This window comes from Aotus nancymaae, unplaced genomic scaffold, assembly GCF_030222135.1.
Source record: "Aotus nancymaae isolate 86718 unplaced genomic scaffold, 86718_ANA_hifiasm-v0.15.2.pri h1tg000014l, whole genome shotgun sequence".
NCBI lineage: Eukaryota > Metazoa > Chordata > Mammalia > Primates > Aotidae > Aotus > Aotus nancymaae.
In genome coordinates this window covers 110,645,143-110,669,787 of record NW_026988425.1, presented here as the reverse complement: position 1 = coordinate 110,669,787, position 24,645 = coordinate 110,645,143, and the positions used below count along the sequence as shown (strand labels likewise).

Genomic DNA, 24,645 nt, shown 5'->3' with positions numbered 1-24,645 from the left:
CAGGGGCCTCCTAGGTACACATCACCTTCAGCAGTCTAGGAGGCCTTCACATACTCTACAGAGAAATTATCTCTTCATGGGGTTGGGACCTAAAGCTCCACACAAGACAGAAACCTGGTGCAATTAAAATTCCCCTTGAAAATCTTGGAGGAAGGCACCATATTGGAGACCCTCATGCTAGCTTCCAATGAGTCCAGCACAATCATCTGCCTTCCATTGCTGGATCAGACTATTGTGTATTTGAGTGGCAAATTAATCAATTGGCTTGCTATGAGGGCCATATTATATGATAAATACATATCACCAAACACCAGACACATGTTGGTGCCTCAAGATGCTCACACCATAAATGAACAAGGGAACTAGGGCCAACTCTGGGAATGGCAAATTTGGATCTCTTGTCTCTGGTTCACTGAGGACACACACCTATCAGGAGGACAACCTGCAGAATTTCTCACTAAAGTGTTCTCCCTCCCAATGGCACACCACTGTATTGCAGTGGAACCTCAAATCCATTGGAGCAACTGTGCAGATTTTCCCTGATGAAAGAATGCACCCACAGTTGTGCTATCAGATGCAGTGCTGGGGCTAAGAACTAGAGCTCTCTGCATCCTACTGACAAGTACTTTGCATTGCAGACACTCCTCTCTCCTACCTAGACTGTGGGCTGAGAGCAGAGAAAACTTCTATCCCTCCTTTTCTATCCCTTCCTGTGTCTCGGAGAGAGCCTGACACATAGAATAGTCAAGTAAGGGAAACTGTTTACTGACTTGGAAACATGTCCATGCTGTATAATTAAGCACAGAAAGCAAGCTGCAAAATAACACATACAATAAAATTCCATTCTGTTTTTCTGTATATCCATTCATGGGAAAAAGACAGGAAAGACAGACAGAAATTTAACTCTGGTTATCTTTGGGTAGTAAGTCTATAGTAAATTTTTCTTTTTTTTTCATTTTCCTTTCTTTCTCTTTTTTTTTTTTTTTTTTTTTTCAGACAGAGTCTCACTCTGCTGCCCAGGCTGGAGTGCAGTGGTGTGATCTGGGCTCACTGCGACTTCCGCCTCCCAGGCTCAAGCAATCCTCTCATCTCAGCCTCCCTATCTGGGACTATAGGCATGCGCTATTACGTCTGCCTAATTTTTGTGTTTTTTTGTAGAGACAAGGCTTCACCATGTTGCTCAGGCTGATCTCAAACTCCTGAGCGCAAGTGATCTGCCTGCCTTGGCTTCCCAAAATTCTGGGATTACAGGCATGAGCCACTGTGCCTGGCTGATTTTTTTTTTCTATCTTGAATATATGTATTTCCTAAATTTTCTTGATGTCCTTTATTATTTTTAAAGGAAAATGTTTCTAAAAATAAAGTGAATTTTCTATCCTTTAAAAAAATCTACATTCAAGACAATCACAGGAGAAAATAGATTCCAGCCCTGGAAGGTCGTTAGGGGAACAGGAGTCGTATGTTAAAGCCAAAGGACTTCGCAGTGACCAAGACGGCAGCCAACTGGGGACAGAGAGGGAAGGAATGTCTCAGCTCGGGAGGGAGCAGAAGCTGGTGTGTTAAAACTCTTGAGAATCTAATGGGAAACAGAATTTTCTTGTTACTGTGTTCAACAGATTCGGGGCTCAAAGTCTTTCTGGCTCACACTCTCTATCACCTGAAGGTGGCTCTGACTCTGAGCTGAAGGAATCCATATGAAGTGCTTGGGCATGGGGTGTTAAAATCAACAGGCCTTTACGCACATAACTTGATCATGGGGTCCTTTCCGGGTAACAGGCCTCTTTGCTTCTTTTTCTTATGGTAGATGTCAGAGTATGTGAGTAAAGACTGAGAAATTTGCCTTCTCTCTAAGCTTAGTGCATGGAATAGCCAGGCAACCATGAACTTTGAAATCAGACAATCATGAGTTCAAGACTTGGCCCTACCACTTACGAGCTACGTTTCAGTGTCGTCATCTATAAAATGGGAATAATTAGACCTACTTCATAGAGCTTTCTGCTGCCTCAGCGTGAAGTATGTGCACACCAGAGTTCAGCTCAGATCATACAAGGGCATTTATACCCTCTCTCCTCAACCTGCCCAGTCTCTAGTCAGCATAAAAGCATTGGCCGATGGGAGAGTACATCTTTTGTTTAATCTGTCTCCCCTGAGAGAATGACTTCCCTTAAATCCCTTGGATGAAGCACAGGTCTAAATATATTGACAGCAAGTCAATAAATGGTGTTATATGTTGAATTGAGTCCCTCCCACCAAAAAAAGGCACCTTATGTCTAAGCCTGAACCGCCAGTGCCTGTGAATGTGACCTTATTCGGAAAGAGGGTCTCTGCAGAGGTCATCAAGCTAAGATGAGGTGGTTAGGATGGGCCCTCAGTCCAATATGGCTGTTGTCCCTATTGGAGGGGAAGACGTCCTTGTGGAAACACAGATACACATGGAGATCACCAAGTGACAGTAGAGGCAGAGACAGGAGTGACACAGCTGCAAGCCAAGGAACATCAAAGATTGACGGCTGCCATCAGAAGCCAAGAAGGGGCAAGGAAGGATTTCCCACAGGTTTCAGAGGGAGCATGGCCCTACCAACACCTCGATTTCAGATTTCTGGCCTGCAAGACTGTGAGATTATAAGCGTCTGTTGTTTTAAGGTTTGAGGTTCTTTGTTAAGGCAGGACTAGGAAATGAATACAAAGGGTAATTTTTTTATAATAATACTACTACTCTTTATAAACAAGAGTCCCCAATCTTACTTGGTAGTCAACCTCAGGGTCACTTAGATTTCTCAGGAAAACTGTTTCCTGTATCTGATCTCAATCTCTCCATCTTTTTTTTTTTTTTTTTGAGACACAGTCTCGCTCTGTCGCCAGGTGCCAGGCTGGAGTGCAGTGGCGCGATCTCGGCTCACTGCAAGCTCTGCCTCCTGGGTTCAAGCAATTCTCCTGCCTCAGCCTCTTGAGTAGCTGGGATTACAGGCACCTACTGCCACACCTGGCTAATTTTTGTATTTTTAGTAGAGACAGAGTTTCACCATGTTGCCCAAGCTGGTCTCGAACTCCTGACCTCAAGCGATCCTCCTGCCTCAGTGTCCCAACGTGCTGGGATTACAGGCGCAAGCCACCACATCTGATCTTGCCCTTCTACTTTGAATCCAATCGTTGTGGCTTTTTTGGCCTGGCTTCCTGACCCTCAAGCTACCATATGACCTCTCATTTCATTCCCACTGATACACAGTATAGACTCTCTATTTCTAACGGAACCAGGAGAAGGGAGAACCATACTCCAGATCCTCCCTTCATTAAGGAAAAGCCTAGAAGTGAATGTTTCTTCGAGATTTCTGTCCTGTCTAGACTCAGTGCATCTTTTTGTCTGGGACAAGAAAAACCAAAGTTTCAGCCAGAGGTAGAACTGTTCAGCGACCTTAACTGACTCAGGATCACCAAAGGTTCTTCTGGTACCTTTAGAATTATGCACTCCCCAGTCCCAGGAGAGGAGGACAGGGGATGGAGGCAGAGATCAGTAGGGCCAGAGGCAGCTCCCAGCACAGCACCAGCACCTCCTGCCCCACAAGTCTCCTGATAGCATGGACATGCTGGCTAGCAGCTATGACACCTGAAGAGGAATTCTTGTTGATCCAGCCTTTGTCGTGCAACATCTGTATCGCAGTCCCAGAGAATGGCTGAAGGAGTCGGGTACAATTAATTGCAAAGGCTGCACATTGCACAACTCCAGGAGTCGCTATTCCCATGGACCACGATGGAACGGCGCCCTCTGGAGTGATGCATTGCGGGAGCCCCGGGTGCAACAGAACCTGTGGCACTTCCCAGGCCTATCAGGAGCCAGCCTTGGCTTTCACCATCTGCCCTGTCCCTCGGCTAGCTTCAGGGTGGCAGATGACATGTGGCTCTTCTTGCATTCCTGAGGCCTCTTTCTGCTCCAGGATGGTAAGACTATCTTAAGAGCATAAGTTGGCAGAAAAACAGCTGAGAAACTTCAGTTTGGGCAAGAGGAGGCTGTCACAGCTAAGTCATGATCATCCAGCAAAAATGCAGGTTCAGAGATATCAGGAATGGGTCTGGGAATATTCATGATTTACAGCAGCTACTGTTTTGAGAGCCCTTGCTCTGTGGGAGGTACCATGGCTTAGGTATATTATCTCCTTTTACCCTCCCAACAAATCTACTGGGTGGGAGTCATTATATCCAATCCACAGATGAGGAAAACGAGGCACAGCAAGACTAATCAATTCTGTCAAGGTCACACTGCTGATGAAGTGACCAAAGTGAGCTTGGAGCCCTTCAATCTGATCCACTCCTGGAAGAGGATGGCTGAATGGATTCTTTCATGAGTCTAAGCACTAGCTGTTATCAGGAAGGGAACCGGGAATAAAAATGTAGGTGCCATGTGCCAGAGTCACTATCACAACAAAGGAAAGACCAGAGGGAGCTGGAGGGCCAGGAGGGCCCCCAGGGCATGGTGCTGGAGAGGACAGATGCAGATGAGTCTGGAGGTGAGGTGACAGATACTCAGTGTGGACCCCGATGGCTGAGAAGAGGTGCCCACTGAGATTTACAGAGTCATGAAGCCTGAGTAGCCAGGGAGACCACGTCTTATTCTCCATCCTAGCCCCAGTGCCTGGCCTGCTTCCTACTGTGGCATAGAGGTGCTAGGACCCTGCGGCTCAACAGATGTAAAGGAAATGAGGTAAAAGATGGCCTTGGCACATGCTGGGTGGCCCAGTAGTGATAAGAACTAAGGCCCCAAAGGTGGTAGCACCTAAAAATAGACATTTATTCCTAAAAGCAGCTCCTCTCGACGATGTTTGGGTCATGATGAACTACTGAGAGAAGCTGGGGAGATGAGGGCTGCGCATATGGAAGTGGCCATCGCTCTCCTCAGTTGGGTCACTGGTGGCAGAACATGAGCTGGCCCAGGTGGAGGCCATTCGATTGTGCAGAGTCCCTGAACCGTGGCCAGAGTAAAGACATATTCTCTTCCAGGTCCCAGATTTCTTGTCTATGACAAGAGCAGAGTCCAACATATCAATGGCTTTCAAAAGACAGAAAACTGGAGATGTTCTAATAGAATCTGGCTGTGCCCTTCTTGACCCACCTCTCTGACCCCATGGGGTATCATAGACTGACCCCCCCACCCCCCGCAGACTCTGAAGCATATTTTGAAAATCCCTGAAGTCATTTGTCCAGCCAATAAGCTTTTCCTGAGACCTACTGTGTGCCAAGCATTTCCTAGGTGCTGGAGACACAGAGTGATCAAGACAGATGGGGCTTGTGTCCCATGCAGCTTTTGCTCTTGATGGAGCTTAGAAGAGACCAGAGAATCACCAAGGAAGCCGACCAGCCAGAACTTCTAGATAATGACAAGCTAAAGGAAAATGCAGGAGATGGGAGTGGGGGTGTTCATTTTCTTTAAATCAGGTGGGGGGAAAAGAAAAAGCTTCCCAAGAGGAGGTGACATTTGGACCTGCATGACCAGAATGAACCATCCATGCAAAGCCCTGTGGGAAGAGCATCTGGGCAGGGAGACAGAGAGGGCAAAAGTCCTGAAGGAAGTGGGAGGCCAGGGGCTGCAGGGAGGTTGGGGAGGGGAGGGTGATAGGAGGAGGAGGGGATGCCAGCCAGTTTGGGGGCCTGTGGGCCAAGGCCGGGGATTGGGCTTGATTTCAAGTGAGACAGGACCATCTCTAAGGTTTTCTAAAAGCCTCTGCAATCCCCAAGAGGCTTTTAGAAGGGATATACAAATAACCTTGATCAATTGCTGCGTGCATCTAAGGGAGAGTCATACCACATAGCGCTTGCAGTGGCTTAGGAAGGGGTGGGAGTCCCATTTTCCAGCCGCTGAAGCATCAGAGCTTTATCTGGTGTATATAAGTCTTGCTGACCCTGCTGTGCATAAACCCGGGAGTCCCTAGGTCACTGAGATGGCAGATCCAGAGAGGAGGGCAGATGGGGAGGGCCTAGTTGGGGCTCCAGGAGGCTGAGGCACTAACCCAGTGCTAGGCTCCTCCTTCGCTAATGAAGCCACTCCAACTCCCAACCCAGCCTGAAGCAGTCCTCCTCTGCTCAGGAGTGAGTATGAAGGCAATCACATCTCTCACACCAGGAGACCCTCTGTCAAAACATTAATGAAACAAGTCACAATAGAGGCCCACATGGGTTGCGTTTAGGAAACAAGTGGGAATCCCAGAACAAGGCTGCTTTAGGGGAAATAGATGGCCTGGGGATGGGGGAAAAAGCCCCTGGCTGGGCCATGTGGGTCTGAGGTGGGATTGATGCCCATGGATGGGACAGTGAGGACAGGCGACAGAGACAAGCATGCAAACAGGGCACTGATTTGCACAGCTCCAGGGGCTGCTGTTCAGCCCCATTGGTGCTAGTCCAAGTCTTCCAGGAGGCTGGCACCCAACAGGCCAGGGAACAACACAGAGTTAAGCCCTTGGCTCAGACAGGGGAGGCAGGTGGTCAAACTTGGATAGAGAACAAGTGGAGAATCTGCTAAGGGGACAGGGCCCCACCCCATCCCTCAGTGAACTCTACTGAATGCTCTACCTCTCTTCCCACTGTTTTCTTTTAATCCAGAGAAAAAGGGAACAAAATGAATACCCAGCATGGCCAACCTTTAGAGGGAGGGTTACAGGTGTGAGATAAAAAAGGGGAAGTTAAGGCCCAGCCAGGCCTTGGGGAAGGGGGGCTTGGAGAGTGCTTGCTGGGTCAGGGACTTCATTTGAGATTTAGGATTTTAAGCCCTACCTATCGGGGTCTCCCCTTTCCCTGGGTTGCCCCTTGGCCGAGTGCAGCTGCTGTATTCCTGCTGTAGGCTCAACCTGGACCAGTACCTAGATTAACATCTCTTTAGGCTCAAGTCCCTCCATTTGCTGTAGGAAAAAAAAAGCTTCATGGTCAAATTCAATTTGAAAAACTTGATGGCGATTTCCAAGGTCCATCAGCATATTAAGAAGCCCTGCAGGGAAGGGACCCAGAATTAACTAGGGTTAATTTTGTTCAACTTTGACTTTCTCTGAGGGATGAGACCCTTTTCACCTGCAAAGCCTGTTGCTGGTCTTGAAAGGTGTGTTCTATAGAAACCACCTTGGAGAACCAAGGGAGAAGGACCCCTGTCTCAGGCAGGGAAGTGGAGACAGGAGAAGCTGGCCTTGACTTTCTCACTCCCTTAAAGGGCAAACTGGGGGCAGAGGCTGTAGTTCTGCCCTTGGGGAAGGAAGAGAGCAAGTGGCCCAAGAGGCAGGGCTAGAGAGAAGAGCTTAGAGCCCAATACACTCTGAGGAACTGTTTTGGGCTTTCAACTAGTAGTTGACAAATTAGACCACACTGGAATCACCTGGGCAATTTTGAAACCCACAGATTCCCCACTGCCATCCCCCCATCCCACTGAAGCAGAATCTCCTGGAGCACATCAGGGCTTCAGGCACCCGTATTTTTGAAAAGCTCCTCAGATGCAGCTAATTTTAGGCACTGAAGGCTAACTCTAATGACAGCCTCCAGGCCTCCTTTTCAGTGTCTTGTGATATTGAAAAACATTTACTACATTCCTGCCTGAGTCATCCTAAAATCCAGGCTTCCCCTGAGCCATCTGGATATGGAGGTCAAATGAGATGGGTTGGAAGGGAGACAGGAAGCATCTGCTTGGGGAGGAAAGGAGTGAGGGGAGGGTCAGGCCAAGGGTCCAGACTTTGCAGGGAAAAACTCCCTACACAGGACCCGAGGTGGGGCTGAGGCAAGGAAGCTACGTTTTCTGAGTGAGATGGGAGGTTGAGCTCTGACTTGCCTTAGACATTTCTCTTCTAGAGGGTTTTTTTCCCCCAAAAGTAGCCCTGGAAAGAGCGAGGACATGGAGGGACAGAGCCACAAGGTGTCCCAAGGGTGGACAATGGGTGGCCCAAGGACCAAGTCTGTTTAGAGCTGGGTTCTAATTAGATGTCACAGCATTGCTGTGATCTGACGCTTTTCTTTACTAGCTTGAATGGGACTTGTGTGGAGTGAGGGGAGGAGCCTCAGAAGCCTGGGTGCAAGAGCAGCCTGTGACCCTCCATCCAAGTGCCCTTCCGTCTCTGGGACTCAGCCTCCCCCTCTGCATAATGAAGAAGACGGTGTGGTGACCCCTAAATATCTTTCTGCTGCAATGTTTTATGACTCTGTAAAACAGAGGCTCGGGAAAGCTTGACGGCTTACACAAATCCACCCCTTTGGCTAGTGGCTTTTAGTTAGGCCTTAATTTATCATGACTTCAACTCCATTTTACAGATAGAAAAGTAGAGGCATTCAATGACGTGCCTGCATTGAGATAAATCTCCAGGGTCCTGATCCTCATTTGGTCCTCTTTTCAGTAGCTGGGCTCACCTCAGCTCTGGAGAACCCCCCAACCCCTCTACCTATCACTCCCCATGGGGATCCCCCTTTGGGGCTGTCACAGTGCAGCTGCTGTATCTGCAGTGCCCTCTGGAGGACGCAGCTGCCCGGTGCCGCAACTGACACAGCACGTTCTGGGAACCAGAGATCCCTGCATCTTGCAAAGGATGGAGGAGTGACAAAATGCCCATCTGAATATTGTTGGTGCTCTCCTTGTCAAGAACTGAAAGGAATTTCTAGTACTATGGTTCATTCATTCATTCATTCGACTAGTCTGTTGTATGTGCCTGGCCCTGGATTAGGGATAGGGCACACCAGACATGAAAGGTGCCTGCATCCGTTTCAAGGCACTCCCACAAGCCTCCTCCACAGAGAGTAGGTCCTCACTGGATCTTGGCCCAGGAAGGCAGGCTTAGCATCTCCATGTTATAAATAAAGAATCCAAGGCTGAGAAGTGAGGCAGTTTCCCCTCGGTCATACAGCCATCGGTGCCCAGTCCATGGGCTGACTCTGAGTGCAGTGCTCCTCCCACCACACACACTGGAGGAAAGCAAACACCGGGACTTCCCCTGGAGCAAAGCCTCCCACCTTCCCACTCCTTGCTGGGAGTGGAGTGTGGAGGGAGATGCTCACACCACGCACTGCCCCTCCCCGAAGCAGAAGGGAATACTATGGCAACCCTGCCCCAAACAGCAACCTTCTTTGGCTTCCTGATCATGAATGTCTGAACCTGTTGATGCTGTAATTTTCCATAGTGGGGACTTTAAAAGCCTCAAAGATAATAATAACAGCTGCCATTTTATTGTACATCTAATTTGTGCCAGGTCCTTTATTTGCATTCTCTTGGACCCTCACAACTGTCCCATGAGTCCATCTCACATATGCAGAAATGCAGTGAGGCTCAGAGAGGACAACAGCCTTACCCAAGGACATACAGCTAGGATTTCAACCTCAGTCTGGGCCAACGCCCACATTTTTTCTAATTTGCCACAGAGTCCCTGACTTTTCTTTTCCTTTTCATTTGTTTTCTCCTCTAAACTGCCTACCCAGCGATCCCTCTTGTCCTCCTATCCCCTGTCTTCCAGTTGCTGTGCACAGTAGGGCATGGCCTGACCCACTAACTAAATGAAGATCTGCAGCAGAGATTCTCAACCTTGGGACTGCTGACATCTGGGGCCAGATAATTCCCTACTATGCATGTATGTGGGCGGGGACTACGCTGTACACTGTAAGATGTTTCACAGCACCCCTGGCTCTATTCATGAGACGCTAGTAGCACCTCAAACTCTCCAGTGGTGACAAGAAGAAATGTCTCCAGACATGGCCAAATGTTCCTCGGGGAAAGGGGGCAAAATAGCCCCCAGGTGAGAGCCACTGCTGTCTAGAAATGAGGGGTCAGGTTCAGGTTGGTTACAGCCTGTCTTCCCCATTAGACTGTAAGCAGGTGGAGGGCAGGGAGAGTGAGTTGATTTATTTGCTGCTGTGTTATCCATGCCTAACATAGTGCCTGGCATGTAGCAAATGCTGCTGAAAGAATGAATGAATGAATAAATGAATGGGACGAATGAATGAGTGAATGGAATGCATGAATGAATAAGTGAATGAAATGAATGAAAGAATGGTCATGAATGGTCTTTAGGAACCCGGCATGTTCTGCATTGAGAGCCTGAAGTTCTAGATCCCTGTCTAGATTCTTACCAACCAGCTCTGGGGCAGCAGCCTGGGGTATATCCTTCCCCTCTTTGGGCCTGAGTCCCTTTTGCAATCTCTTAAATGAGGGCCATCACAGGCCTGGAAGGCCCCAGGCATCCATGATCTGGGGACTGCCAGAGATGAGGGGGCTGAGGGGGCTGTTTCCCAAGCCAGGCATTGCAGACCTGCCATGTCCTGTGTTTCTCCTTCTTACCCTAGCCCCTCAAGTCAAGTCAATTACAGAGAGACAGGCATCCCGCCCCCACATCCACCAAAATAGTGACCTACAAGGAAGAGGTGGCTCCTTTTTTGAGTGTGTATCTTAAAAGGAAAAACATGTAACCTCAAAGGTAACCAAATATCCAAATCGTGATGCCCAGCATCACACACCCCAAATCCACCTATTCATGAGTTTAACAAAAAGCTTCTTTGGGATACACTGTAAGGCCATTGAGAGGGAGAGAAGTCACCTCTCACAGGCCTGGCCAGCCCGCAGGACCCGCCCTCCCAGCGTGCACACACACACACACACACACACACTCCTCCCCTTACAAGGAGGCTCTGAGTTTTTAAAAGTAAACTCCACTGTTTCCGTTCTTGCCCTGGATTCAACTTTTGAAAAAAGAAACCGTTTTACCGTGTTCCCTACAAATCCCCCTCTCTGGTCCTCCTCTCGCCTGCATTCCTGCTCCTTCTTCAGCCCTCCCCTTGTTTTGCTGGTCTCCCAGTGACCCTTCTTCAACCATGCCCAGGGGCCCAGACTACCTCACAGGGGTGGCTGGGCCCTGTTGGATCTGGGGGAAGGGGAGTAGCCACTCCCAAGGTAGCTGTCACAGAAACAGGACTTTCATCCCAGGGCTTCCTTAAGTTATCAGGGCAGCAGTGCATCAGGACACGAAGCATGGCCACGAGGCCAGGCTGCAGTGACAGCAGGAAAGGAAAGCTCCTGTTCCCAAGACATGCTCCCATACTCAGATCCACTTTCCCAGGGCAGCTGCTGGCCTGTCCCCTCCCCTGCTCTACTTGTAAGCAGACCTGTCCTCCATGTCCTGCTTCCTCTCTGACTCTGGGTCCTCTTCCTTGAACTTGCCTTTCCCCAGCTCCAGTTTCCACCTCAGCTGTCTTAACTCCCCAACTTTTGGTGCAGTGGCAGCAAGGGTGCCCCAGCACAAGCCACCTAGCACCACAATGCTGGAATTTCTGACACAAAAACATCAGTGGGCTCAATATAGTAAAAAATAAATAAATAAAAATGTATATGCAAATATCAAATTTGTATATATTTTCATATATACGTTTATATTATAAACACACATACCCTCATAGAGGGCTTCAAGATATATAACAGAAATAAAGGTTTCCAGAAACAATACTTAACCTTTGCTACGTAGGAGGCACTATGAGATTATCTAGTATTTCCTATTTTATTAAGAACTCCACTAAATTGATTTCACAACCTGCAGTTGGACAAATCTGGTGCTAGACATCCCCGCAGCAGCAGACAGACTCCAAGTGGGACTCTAAGCAGGGTCTCATGGGCTTCCTTTGGCTCAGCTGAGGTTCTCCTAAGGGCCCAATAAGAAGGGCCTTGGGAGGAACCCAGTTCTAGGAGGCATCATTAAAAATAAACTCACAGGCCGGGCATAGTAGCTCGCGCCTGTAAACCCAGCACTTTGGGAGGCCGAGGCAGGTGATCACCTGAGGCCAGAAGGTCGAGACCAACCTGGCCAACATGGTAAAACTCCGTCTCTACTAAAAATAAAAAAATTAGCCGGGTGTGGTGGCACACACCTGTAACCCCAGCTACTCGGGAGGCTGAGACACAAGAATCACTTGAACCTGGGAGGTGGAGGTTGCAGTGAGCTGAGACTGAGCAACTGCACTCCAGCCAGGATGACAGAGTGAGACTCCATCTCAGGAAAAAAAAAAAAAAAAGATTCACACCAAGAGTTGGGACACATAGTTTCTTACCAAGAGATTGAATTTTTTGCTATCCATAACTTGGGGTTTGTGGTGACCCCCAAGGAGGCTTAGGAGCTGTTAGAGGAGAGGAATTGAGGTTTGTGGTGATTGCTGAGAGCCGAACAAGGCACCCACTTTGCGTCTTTTAATCTTCACAAAAATCCCTTATTGGAGGATTTTCTCCCCTTTTTAGAGAAGAGGAAATGAAGCCTCCGGAAGGCTGAGTACCCTCATCAAAGTCATGTAACCAGTGAGTGGCTGAGCTGGGATTTGAACCCCGGTCTTCCTTGCATGGTGGGCTGTCCACCGTCCCGGCTCTTGCCCGCCGTCTCAGGAGGTGAGGTCTCTCTTGGAGCTCCCTCTCTAATTGGGGAGGGGGCATAAGAGGAGGAGAATGCGCTGCCTTGGCATGCAGGTGTGAGTAGCTGCCTGGGATTGGGGTTGTGTGTGAGAGAGATGGAGAGCAGGGGCAAGAGGTGTGCCTGGGTGTGAAGAGGACTTCCAAACATTAACCAAAATATTCCCATGTAAGTATGATTTTCACTGACTATTATAGGAAAGGAAAAACATTCATTTGCTACTAGAATTAAGACTGATAATAGTAATATTGATAATATCGAACAGTTACTGAGTACTTGCCCGCTGCCAGGCACTACGCTCAGCCCTTTGCTTGGGTCACCTCACATCTATTTATTGAGTACTTGCTTTCTGAGCACACAGCGCGGTGCCTAGGTGGCGCTCAGCAGATATTGGAGAATGAATGAAAATACCAGGCACAGCACTAGAAACTACGCATAAGTATATCTAAACTAAACACAACTCAAGGTAACCTGTGGAATTCCAGCAACTCTCTAAGAGATATTTTCTTCCTTTTGACAGTTCCTTCTTCTGAAACTTTTTAAGCTGGAGAGATCTATTGTTCTGCAAACTTTCTTTCAGGTTAGAATCTCCCCTCCACACTCCCACTCCGTGCTTCCTGCCCTAGCAAGCCTCGGGGTTTTCTTCCCCATTGCCTTTCCATTGGCCGCAGTCTCTCCCTGGACTCTGTGATTGACAAGCCAACCGTCCTACTCTGCATCTTCATAGTACCTCCAATCCCACCTTGCCCAGGGCGCATGGGCAACCTGATTGCTCCTTGAACATGGCAACCCAGGATGAGGAAGAGAGGTAAGGATTAGAACCCAAGACTTCTGGACTCTTAAATCGGGATGAGGGACTGACTATGGCTTCAGAAAACTTAAATTCTAGTTCTGCCCCTGTCCCTAAGTTACAGTGCGACCTTCAGAAATTCATTGCACCTTTCTGGGTCCACTTGCCCTCCTCTTCACACGAGACTGGTGTGTTTTCAACGTCCAGCGTTCCCCTTACACTGTCAGACACCCACCCACTGCAGCACCCAAGACCCTAAAACACCATGCTAACCCAATTCCGCTTTGTATTTTTCTCCTGGCAGCCATCCTCACAGAACTGGAATTTACACATCAGTCAAAATGCTGAAACTCCAGCTTCTTAATGGTGAAACCCTAGTAGGATCCCGTCAGAACCCAGCTCCTGACTGAAAGGAGGAAAAGTTTGGGTTGGATCCTGTCTCGCAACCAGAGACAAGCCCCCACCCCACAGCCTGCTCTGTCTAGAGTGTGGTTCCTTTGACATGCTGACAGCCTCCAACTCAGCCCCAGGGCTGGAAAGGGCTCTTGCTCCACCAGCATTGGCTTCGTTTGCAGAGGAACCCACAGGGAAAAACCGCGGTGGTCGTGTGTCCTCAGCTCCCCTCCCCTTTCTTCCTTGATTAATGTCCCTTCTTGGTTGGACACCCGTGTGCTCAGGGCACTGCTCTCCTCTCCCCTGCTGGCAGTTCAGTAGCTCTGTGCCAGGTTCCGCAAGTCTCCCTGGGGCATCCTCTCAGCTCTTCAGGCACTCTGGTCCCTGGAGTAAGCCAAGTGGCTAAGGATGGGCTCTCTAGCCTCAGCTTAGGACCTGCTGTGTCCCTGACATACTATCCATATGATTTCATTGATTCCTCCAGACCCCACGAACGCCTTCTCCTTCTCAGCTGACAGAGGTCAGGCCAAGGCTCAGGAAGGTGAAGCACATCTTCCAACTCAAAAGTAGCACCTCGGGGCTTTGAACCCACATTCCCTTGACTCTGAAGCTGCTACTCTGTCAACCATGGGTCCTTCCAGACTCTAGGATTTAAAATCACACGGGGGGTTGGAGTAAAGCCTGCCGTGTTCCTTTATCTTGGAGGACTCGGAGGCAAGTGCCCCTCCTCACGTGTTCCTTTACCCCATTCACTGAGTCTGCAACTGCCAAAAAGTTTGCTCAACTCCACCGCGGACGCGGCGGGTGGATGTCGGAAGCCCCCGGCACCCACAGGTTCAGGGCGGAGACAGAGGCAGCGCAGCCCCCAGCCCCGAGGCGTGCAGCCTCAGCCCCGCTCCTGGCTGGCCGGGCGCCCTAGGAGAACCTCGCTCTGGAGGGAAGGAGACAGTTACCTTGAAGAGTTGGACTTCCTTCTCCAAGAACTTCAGTCCCACACACCTGGCGAGGCAGCTGGGGGCTCCTGGGGCCCGGAGGCCCGAGTCTCGCTGCGCAGCGAAGGAGACGCTCTGCGCGGGCGCTGCGCACCCCTCCTCCTGCCGGCGTCCTGTCCGCTGGTACCCTCGGGCGGTGGCCGCAGCGGCAACTGCTAGGTTGCAGAGTCCTGGCTGGCCGAGGGAAGGGACACTGAGAGGTGCCCGGAGCCCCCTGGCACCCGCGTCAGATGCCGGCCGGCGAGGGTGCGGAGAGAGAGAGACCTTGGGCAGCGCTGCGCGCGTCCTCAGCTCTGAGAGCCCCCTCTGGAGCGGCGGGGAGGTAGGTGGGCGGGCGGGCGGGCATGGCGCGCAGTGACACATACATAGGGACGGGCGGGGGAGGGGAGGGCCCGTGAGGGGTCGGGGGCGGGAGGGGGCGAGCGCGAAGGGAAACCCCACCCCCGGGGATCGAGGGGCGGCGGGCAGGGGGAGGGGAAGGCAGAGGCGTCTGGAGCGCGCTGAACCCTGGCTCCGGACAGGCGCGCGGAAGGGGAAGCCGCCCTGCGCTCAGGGCGTGAGAGGAACGCTCCCCGCGGCGGCGCGGACCTGGCGCTCCGGGGCCGGTGGGAGGAAGGCGGCGCGAGGAGGGCTGGAGGGCCCGCGTCTGCATTGCGGTCGGCAGCTCCGCAGTCGGAGGGGCCCGGAGGACTGCACCCTCAGAGCAATCCCGAGCGCCCGGGCTCTGGGGCCGCCGCGGCCTGACGGAGCTCCCGGGCGCCGGGCTGGGGTCTGCAGCTGAGGCCGGGCACGACGCGATCAAGGGAGGGTGCGGCCCCCTACTCTCGGCCTCGATTTGGAAGGACCCTCACCGAGGAGCTGGCTGAAAGTTTGGTGGTGGGGTACACCAGGATGACAGGGGATGGTGGAGAGGGGAGGTAAGACGGCAGCGGGGAGGTGCAGGGGAAGTTGCGAGCCTCTGGGTCTTCAAAGTCCCCGGAAGAGACCAAGGACATCTCAGTTGGGGCAGGAATTCTCCAGTGCCTCTACAGCAACTCTTTAATACTGTTTGCAGGAAAACGAGTAAAAGAACTAGCAGTTTTTCATCCCTCTTATGAGCCCGCTGTATAACATACATTAATATTTCATTTAATTTTTCCAAAGAGCCCAACAAGGTAGATATGACAACTCGCCACCTGCCCCCCACCAAAGATGTGAAAACTGAGGCTCAGAAAAGTGGTGGGTCTGAGTTCAAGTCCAGGGTCTTGCGCTCTCTGCTACACAGGCTGCTGGCTGAGCCACGGCACTTTCGGGGGACTCAAGCTGGCTGGTGACCTTCAGAGCTCTTATGGAGGAAGCTGGCGGTGCTTCACACCAAGATGCGGTGGCCACAGTCAGAATGGTGGTGGAAGCTTCCTGACCCTCTCATTGGGCAAGGACTGAATCAAGAAGAGCAAGAAGTAGAATCTTTGGGGGCTGCCCATGACAGAGATAATAGACCACACTTTAATCAGTTCCTTGATGAAAAGGAATTGAAGTGCCTCGGTTTCCCCAGGGCCATGCCACTGGAACTGTGCCTGGGGGCACGACTGGCCCTGGCCTAGCACATGCTCTGTGAACCCCATGTCTCTTCCCTGTCCAGGGCAGTGAAGCCCTGTCGGAGGGGTGCAGTGCCCACTTGACCCACCTACGTCTCAGAGCAATGGCTACAGTGTTCCCATGGTTAGCCATTCTTGATTTCACCCTTTTTCTACCTGAGCCTATTGAGCCAGGTATGTAAGTCTTGAAGCATTCAGGGCACTACTTCTCTGAGTGAGGTTTGTAAGTTTCAGAGCATTTAGGGCATAGACAAAATGCTGGTGACCGATGCCCCTCAGGGGGTGATAGTGGATTCTCTCTCAGATAAAGAAATGAGAAGAAATCTTAGTAGTTACTAGCCTCAATGCCTGGACCAGGGGAAATGACCCTTCTGGGTAAAAACCAACCCTTGAAATTCCAACGAGATCATGGATTCTCATGCCTGTATTTACCTGATGCCTTGGGTGAGAACAAATTGCTCTCAATTGTAAAATGGGGTCATGTCGACATGCATCCTAGGGCAGGTGTGGTTAATGAAGAACAATTCAAGTCAAGGGCAAATATTAATTAGGCAATTTATCTGTGTATTGAAGGGAACAAATGTTTATTGATGATCTGGTTTTGTAATGAGTCTAAGAAATATATATTGGGCACCTATTATGTGTCAGATAGTGCTTGGTATAGCAGCCTCTCAGATGGATGTCATTCCCATTTACATACTAAGAAACCAAGACTCAGAGGCCACCAAGGTAGTGAATGGGATTGGAGTGCAGGCTGGCATGACTTCACACCCCCTACCCCTAAAGATACAGAAAACCCAGGATGATGGCAACATGTTTGGACACTTTAAAGACAGTATTCAGAGAATCAAAGGACATGAGTGTCAGAAGGCCCTTGGTGCCTTAGACAGGCTCCTCATGCCCAACTCAGGAGCTCTGTTCCAGTGTAGGATTTCTAAAGCTGGTCATCCCTCCTCTGTAGAATACTTCACAGTTGCCTGATGCCTTTTCCAGGCCACCCAATGCAATCTGCTGTCACTGGGGATTTCTAACCTCTTGCTGCTCAGAGTATGGTTTGTAGACAGGCAGTGTCACCTGGGAGCTTATTCTAAATGCAGAATGCCAGGTTCCCCAGACCTACTGCCTCAGAATCTGCATTTTCACAAGATCCCTCCCATGGCGTCTATCCCTACTGAAGTTTGAGAAGCACTGTGCTAACATCATTCAGCAAGTTCTGCTCATCCAATCACAAAATCACAGAATAAGAGAACCTCAGAGCTAGGAAGAGCTCTTTCTTGGAGAACTTTAAGGGCAACTCTCCATGGAGTATGTCAGTCCTGCCCATGATGTTCCCCTGAAATAGGACATCAGACACGGCTTGGCCATGAGTTTGACTCCCTGATCTATAGCAGAGCACTGGAGACAGCCCTCCTGGAATGAATCACATAGTTCTATATTCTAGTTATTATGACTGTGTAACAAATCACCCCAAAACTGAGTGGCTTAGAACAATAGTCATTTAATGTGTCTTATGGTTTCTATGGATCAGGAATTTGGGAGAAACCTGCCAGGCAGTTCTGGCTTGGACTAGCTCATGAAGTTGTAGTCAGATGGCAGCTACAGCTGCAGTCAGCTGAAGTCTTGACTGGGGATTGAGGATCCATGTCCAAGGTGGGTCACTCACGTGGTTGGTGAGTTGGTGCTGGCTGCTGGCCAGTGGGCCCATTTCATCTCCACAGGGCCTCCCAGTGGAGCTGCTTGAGCGTCCTCTTGACATGGCAGCTGGTTTCCACCACAGTGTGTGACACAGTGTGCTTCTGTGTCATAGCTTTGGAAGTCACACTTCTGTATTCTATTGGTCACACAGGGCCAGCCCTGAGGGGGCATACAGGGTGTGAATACCAGGGGATGGGGATCACTGGGGGCATCTTGAACGCTGGCTTCTATACTCTATTAAACTAACTCGTAGAGCTTGGCCAGTCTCCCAGCTTATCTGACTATATTACCACGGAGTGCTTTTTTCTGTCCCGTACATGGGGGCGCCATGAAGGTACCTTGCTAAGTCCCAATATAAGGTGTTTGCGGAATTCCTCTGAAGCATTCATTTCAGACTCTTTTACAAGTGAGTGGCCCCATTCTGCTCTCTAGAGCAACAGTCTGCCTCCATTTCAACAGGACAGCCTCCAGTTAGTGCAGGAGTGCTCTCACATCACCCTTCATGGTCTCCTCAGTTTCCCAAGGGAGGGTGCTTCTGGAGTTCACTTCTGGATTCCTCACTCTCTGCGAACCTTGTTTGTGGATGCCCCTCACAAATGCGATGCCCAGCATTGGATGCATAAGCCCAGCTGTGGACTGATCGAAGGGGAACCAGGACAACTCTCTTCTCTCACCATTTGGACATTCTGCTCCTACTGGCGTGGCCAAAGATCGTTGAGTTTCAGAACTACATCCCGCTGTTGCTTGAAATTTAATCTTGCAGGCAATTAAAACTAAGACTGTTGGGGGGAAATGGGGAGGGGACAGCGGGGGGTGGGGAGTAGGGGAGAGATATCATGGGGAGAAATGCCAGATATAGGTGAAGGGGAGGAAGGCAGCAAATCACACTGCCACATGTGTACCTATGCAACAATCTTGCATTTCTTCACATGTACCCCAAAACCTAAAATACAATTTAAAAAAAAAAGAAAACTAAGACTGTTTCCATCCTGGCACCCACGAAAAGGATTCCTGTGTATCTCAAGCAACGAAGAGAGTTGTGTAGCAAGGAGAGTCCCTGTGTAATCAGGAGCATTGGGTGTGAATCCAGCTCTGGTATGTGAACCTTGGGTGAATTTCTTAACCTCTCTGGATTTTGGTTTCACATCTGTAAAATGGAGCTATCTCATGAAATTGTTGTGAGAATTAAAGTAAGATATGGAATGTCAGCACCTAGCAACTGATCTGGCTCAAGGTGCAAGGATGTTTAATTTTCTTCCCTTCCCCCAACCCTGCAATTTGGTGTGCCTGAGTAAGTACATTCTCTCCTGTGTGCTGTTTTCTGTGTTTGTAAAAGAAACTAAAAATACCCACCTCATAGAAGCGTGGCAATGATGAATATTATATGTAATATGTGTAGAGAACGTTGTGATCCTTTTTGGAAGCAAAGGGCCATAGAAGCATGATATAGAAAAGCCTTCTTATAGCAGAATTGGGCCAGGGAGTGGAATCTACTGAGAACTAGGGGAACATTTGAAAAGTGCTGTTTTATTACTTTAACACTGTACAAGTGGCAAAGTAGGAGGGAAATGTTCTATAAAGAACATGGAGAAAGTTAGTGAAACCCTCACAAGCCCCCACGAGTCTGTGTGGAATAATGACGTACAGTAACGGGAAAGTGCTGTGTCACCAAAGACATAGAAATTGAAGGGCACGTTTAAGGAAACTCATTTCTTAAAGCTTCAGTTTCAATTTTTTTTCTGAATTCACAGCAGATTCTTATTTTTAGTAAAACTCTGCCATCTATAGAAGAGAAAATTATGGCAAGCATTTTACTCATTACTCATTAGTTTGCTTTTTTTTAAATCATTAAGAATACTCAGTGAATGATGCTGAGTGGAATGTTACTGTATCACCATCATCATCAGCATCCCCCCCACCATCATTGCCATCATCATCAAAAACAACTTTTTCCAAGCAAGTTCCAAGCAACTTGTTCCAGAGTAAGAAGAGAAGTAGGAGGATTTAGGCTTTGTACCTCCCGGCAGCCCCAGCCCCTGAGGCTTGTGCGATCCTGCTCACCTTCTTTCCCCGCCCCCGAACCCTAAGGGGCTCCTGCACTTGAGACTGGAGCTGGCTCTTCTCTATTCTTTCCCTTATTCCAGCCGTCAGAGTCTTTTGGGACTGGCTTCTCAACCTTTGTCACATTGGGCTTGATATTTTTATTTTCTTTCAGTGGTAAATACTAGATTGTTCAGAAAAATTATTGTCCCAGATTTTCACACAGTGATGGTATAGATACAGAATACACACTTATAAAATAAGCAAAAATGATGTCCCATGAACATTTGCTAGAATTGAAATAGAAAAGGTGCAGGCAGCAACTCCATAGCTTAAAAATGATCTACTAAGACACGGGTATGACTTTTTCCCACAAAACTTGGCACTCATTTGATATTACAGTGCTGGGAATAGTCTTCCTGACATTTTAGTGGTTGTTATTGCTGTATTTGTTTGTTTTTTAGTGCATATTCTTTTAAGGAGAGAAAATAAAGAATAGGTAAGAAAAAAATCAATATTTAGCTGGGTTACCTTTTACTCTTAGGACATTTACTTGTTAGCATTACAGTCTTAAAATAGTCATGTACCAAATCCATCACCAAAAGACATTTCCAAAATGCTGAGAGTATTCTGTCTAGTCTCAAATTCTCAAGTTCGAAAAAGTGGAATGTCAGTTCCTCCATGAGCTGACACAGCCTCATCATTACGGCCGTATTTATTTACTTATTTATTGTAGTAAAATATACATAACATAAAATTCATCATTTAACCCATTTTAAGGGTACAGTTCAGTGCCATTAAGTACATTCACATTGTTGTAGAGCCATCCCTACTGTCATCTCCAAAACTTTTCTCCTCTTCCCCATTGAAAACTTTGTACCCATTTAATAATAATTCCTATTTCTCCTTACCGTCTGTCCCTAGCAGCCACCACTGTACTTTCTGTCTCTGTGAATTTAACTACTGTCGGTGCCTTATGTAAGTGGAATCGCACCAAATTTGTCTTTTCATGATTGGCTTATTCACTTAGCATCATGTCTTCCAGGTTCAGCCATATTGCAGCGTAGGTCAGGATTTTCTTCCTTTTAGGGTAACATTTATTGAGCTCTTACTACACGCCAGGCCTTGTGCTATGCGCTTCAACGGACTTCACAGTCACCCTGTGAGGTGGGGACTCTCATTAGCTCCATTTCACAGATGAAGAAACTGAGGACAGGAACGTTTAGAAAGCTGCCCGATGTGGGTTGGCTCTGCGTTGCCACCCGAAACTCATGTTGAATTGTAATTCCCAGTGTTGGGGGAGGGGCCTGGTAAAAGGCGCTCGGGTCACGGAGGAGGATATCTGCCTTGCTGTTCTCATGAGATCTGACTGTTTAGAAGTGTGTGGCACCTCCCCCTGTACACTCTCTCTCCTGCCCTGCAATGGCAAGATGCGCTTGTTTCCCCTTTGCCTTCTGCTGTGACTGTAAGTTTCCTGATGCCTTCCTAGCCATGCTATCTGTACAGCCTGCAGAACCATGAGTGGCTGTACCTCTTTTCTTCATAAATTACCCAGTCTCAGGTAGTTCTTTATAGCAGTGTGAAAACACACTAATACAGTGCCCTACTAGTTAGCAACCATTTAACAATCAAAACTTTAAAAATAACTATTTATTGAGCACTTACTACATGCCAGGGACTAAGCTAGGCGCTATGCCAACACATCCCCCTCCCTCCCTCTCTTCCTTCCTTTTATAATATGTAACATATACATAAAGTGCATCTTAAGTGTACAACTCAGTGAACAATGTCATAGTCACAACCAGGTCAATATGAAGAACCTTTCTAGCTCCTTTGAAGACCCCCCACTGCAGAGAGACCACTATTCTGACCTGTCTGATAGATCAATTTCGTCTGTTTTTGAACTTGATATGAATGTTATTTTCCCAAGTGTACTCCTTTGAGTCTGCCTTTCACTCAAACTGGAGGGTGTAAGCCCCATTCATGGGACAGCACTAACTACCCAGCTCCCACTGAATGTTGGCATCGGGAACTCAGGCTCACCATTGCTACATCATGGGGTTTCTGCAGTAGTAGTAGTTAGGATTTTTTCCTTGGGAAACCAAACATCTTGATTTTTATGTAAAATCAGATGATGATTAATTTAAAACTTTAAAACAGGGCATGTGCCAACACAAAGAAGTGTACGTGCAATGGATACATCTGCAAGTGGTGAAATAATTCTACAGTGACGGCAGTGAGAGTGGACAGGAAGGGATGGGGATCAAGGATGGCCTCAAACTTCTGGACCTGAATGATTGAGAGAGGTGGAGTTGCTGCAATAGCAACAGGGAAGTAGGGGACCAGGAAGCGGCTGGCTTGGGGAGAAAAGATGGAGAGTTTAGCTGTCAACAAGTTGGGTTTTTAGACATAGAGGGACATCCAGGAGGAGGCGGCCAAAAGGCAGAGAAATGTGGGTCGAGAGTTCAGGGAAATTATTAACTTAAGGAAAGAATGGAGCATTAAGCCAGGTGCAGTGACTCTCGCCTGTCATCGCAGCACTTTGGGAGGCCGAGGTGGGTGGATCTCCTGAGGTCAAGGGTTTGAGACCAGCCTGGGCAACAGGGCAAAGCCCCATCTCTATAAAAAACACAAAAATTATCCAAGCCTGGTGGTGCGCGCCTGTAGTCCCAGCTATTCGGAGGTGCTGAGGTGGGAGAATTACTTGAGCTTGCGGGGGCGTCAAAGCTGTAGTAAGCAGAAAAATTGAAGAAAGCGAGGCTATTGGACAAAAATGTAAGGGTCCTGAGAGAAACAGAAAGACCCAGGAACATAGGGAGGGACTGCCAGAGACTCACACGCCCAAGGAAAGGTGCTGCATGTGAGGAGGTTCTAGAAAAAAAGAAATACAGACATTGTCAAGCCATGAACTTTCACTGGACAGAAATCTAGTTTATTTAATTGCATGACAACTGTATCTTGTGTCTTCTAGGATTTTGTGGCCAATGAACTTCATAAACAGTTGCATTTTTGCACCTTTCTGGATCAGTGAGGCTGCAACTTCTTGGCCCTTACTCCCAGACCCAAGGAAATTAGATACACAACTACGAACTTGGGGATCAGGTCCACCCCAAAGTCAGAAATCCAACCCCCTAAAAGTGACACCAACCTTCCTGAGGATCCCCGGCTTAATACGGGTCTTGTGTAGTCTGGGCTGGAACATACAGGGCCGTTAGAGCCGGTTTAACTTTTGAAGGATGAAGGAAGAGAGAGGAGAGGTGTGATGAAATTCCTTCAGCAGGGAGCTACTTTCTTGTTGCTGTTTCTTGCTTCCTGTTTTACACAGTCGGAGAGATAGCACCAATTTGACCTGCTGTATTGCCTATAGAGCAAAACCCTCCACCAGGTTTAAGTTGTGTGAGTGTGTTAAAGAAACAGTAGACATATAGCTATCAAAGGGATATGCACAATGTAATTAGGAAGGGAAAAAAAATTGACAAATCACAAATCAGAGTGACTTAAAACCTCTTAAAAGCCCATCTCTACAAAAGTACAAAAATTAGGCAGGTGTGGTGGTGCGTGCCTGTACTCCCAGATATTCAGGGGTGCTGAGGTGGGAGGATTATTTGAGCCTGGGAGGTTAAGGCTGCAATAAGCAGAGATCATGCCTCAGCACTCCAGCCTGCATGTCCAGAGTGAGATTCTGGACAGATATTTGACATATTTATCCAATAGCCTCCTTTTCGTCACCTTTTCTGCCTCTTAACGCCTTAACAAGCAAATATGCAAGAATATTAATACCCAGCAAAACTCGCTGACCAAGAGGAGAGAGGGATGGCAGATATGGAGTAGAGAATGGTCAGAATGGAGTGGGGATAATCAACTAAGTCTAAGAGAGCAAGAAAAGTCCATAAATTACTTGGGAAATAAATAAATAGAAATGACACTGGAGAGGCAGAAGGGCTTCCTCCCAAGGCATCCCCAGTCTGAAAATTAGTTCTTTCCTGTGCCCAGGTGAGCTGGGTCTCACTCCCTATCTGAATCTCACATGCATGCATTTTCTCCCTAACCCTGGCCCCTCTGCGTGCCAAGGTTGGAAACGCGGCTTTTCCAGAGTCAAAAGTCAGAACACAAGGCACCTATTCACCCTGCCGGGTTTGAAATTCTCCTCCGAAATTCCTTTAACGGCAACGCCTTCTCCCAAGTACTCTGTGCATCTTTTCAAATTTCAGACATAAACAGCGGCATGGCCCCGCCTGGCAACCCCCTCTCACTCTCCTGATAAAAATAGAAAGGGCTGAGGTGGGGAAAGCCGTGGGTACAGTGGGGGTTTTGTGAATCAGCTGTTTGCACGAGTGTTCCTGACCTGCTTTGCCTATTTTGGGGAGGGGTGTCTCCTGGGGGAGCTTCGAGCTGGATTCCCGGAGGATTTGTCACCCCTGGCACGTTGGCCCTTCCATTCTGGACCCGAGACACATCTCTGTGTCCCAGGGAGAAACACGTTTACCTGTGGCTATTGGCTTGGGTGTCAACTCCGGTGGCTATGGGGGATGGAAACAGTGGGAAAGGAGCACAAGCCTTTGGCATGGAAACTTTTGCCGGGCCCTCAATTGTGCAAGGTGGAGTCCTGGGTGGGGTGTGAGTTTAAATCAAGACAGACACCATGACCCCATGAGCAGGTGAAGAGCTTTCGGAAAGTAGGTTCCTGCTGTACGGGAGAGGGTGAGTGAGAAGTAGTAAATTAGCAGGTTTGCTGAGCTAGGGCTGATGAGAGCTGCTGTAGTCCCAAC

General features: G+C 48.7%; 1 protein-coding gene across 2 annotated transcripts in view; it reads right to left on the bottom strand.

The window, feature by feature from the left end:
- The window catches only part of ACAN (aggrecan), a 70,384-nt gene extending 55,773 nt beyond the window's left edge, over positions 1 to 14,611 (bottom strand). For both annotated transcript variants that reach the window (XM_064376235.1, XM_064376236.1), the window contains exon 1: positions 14,526 to 14,611. The gene's annotated coding sequence lies outside the window, so the exon portion shown is untranslated. The remainder of the gene's footprint in view (positions 1 to 14,525) is intronic.
- Between the last annotated feature and the right edge of the window lie 10,034 nt (positions 14,612 to 24,645).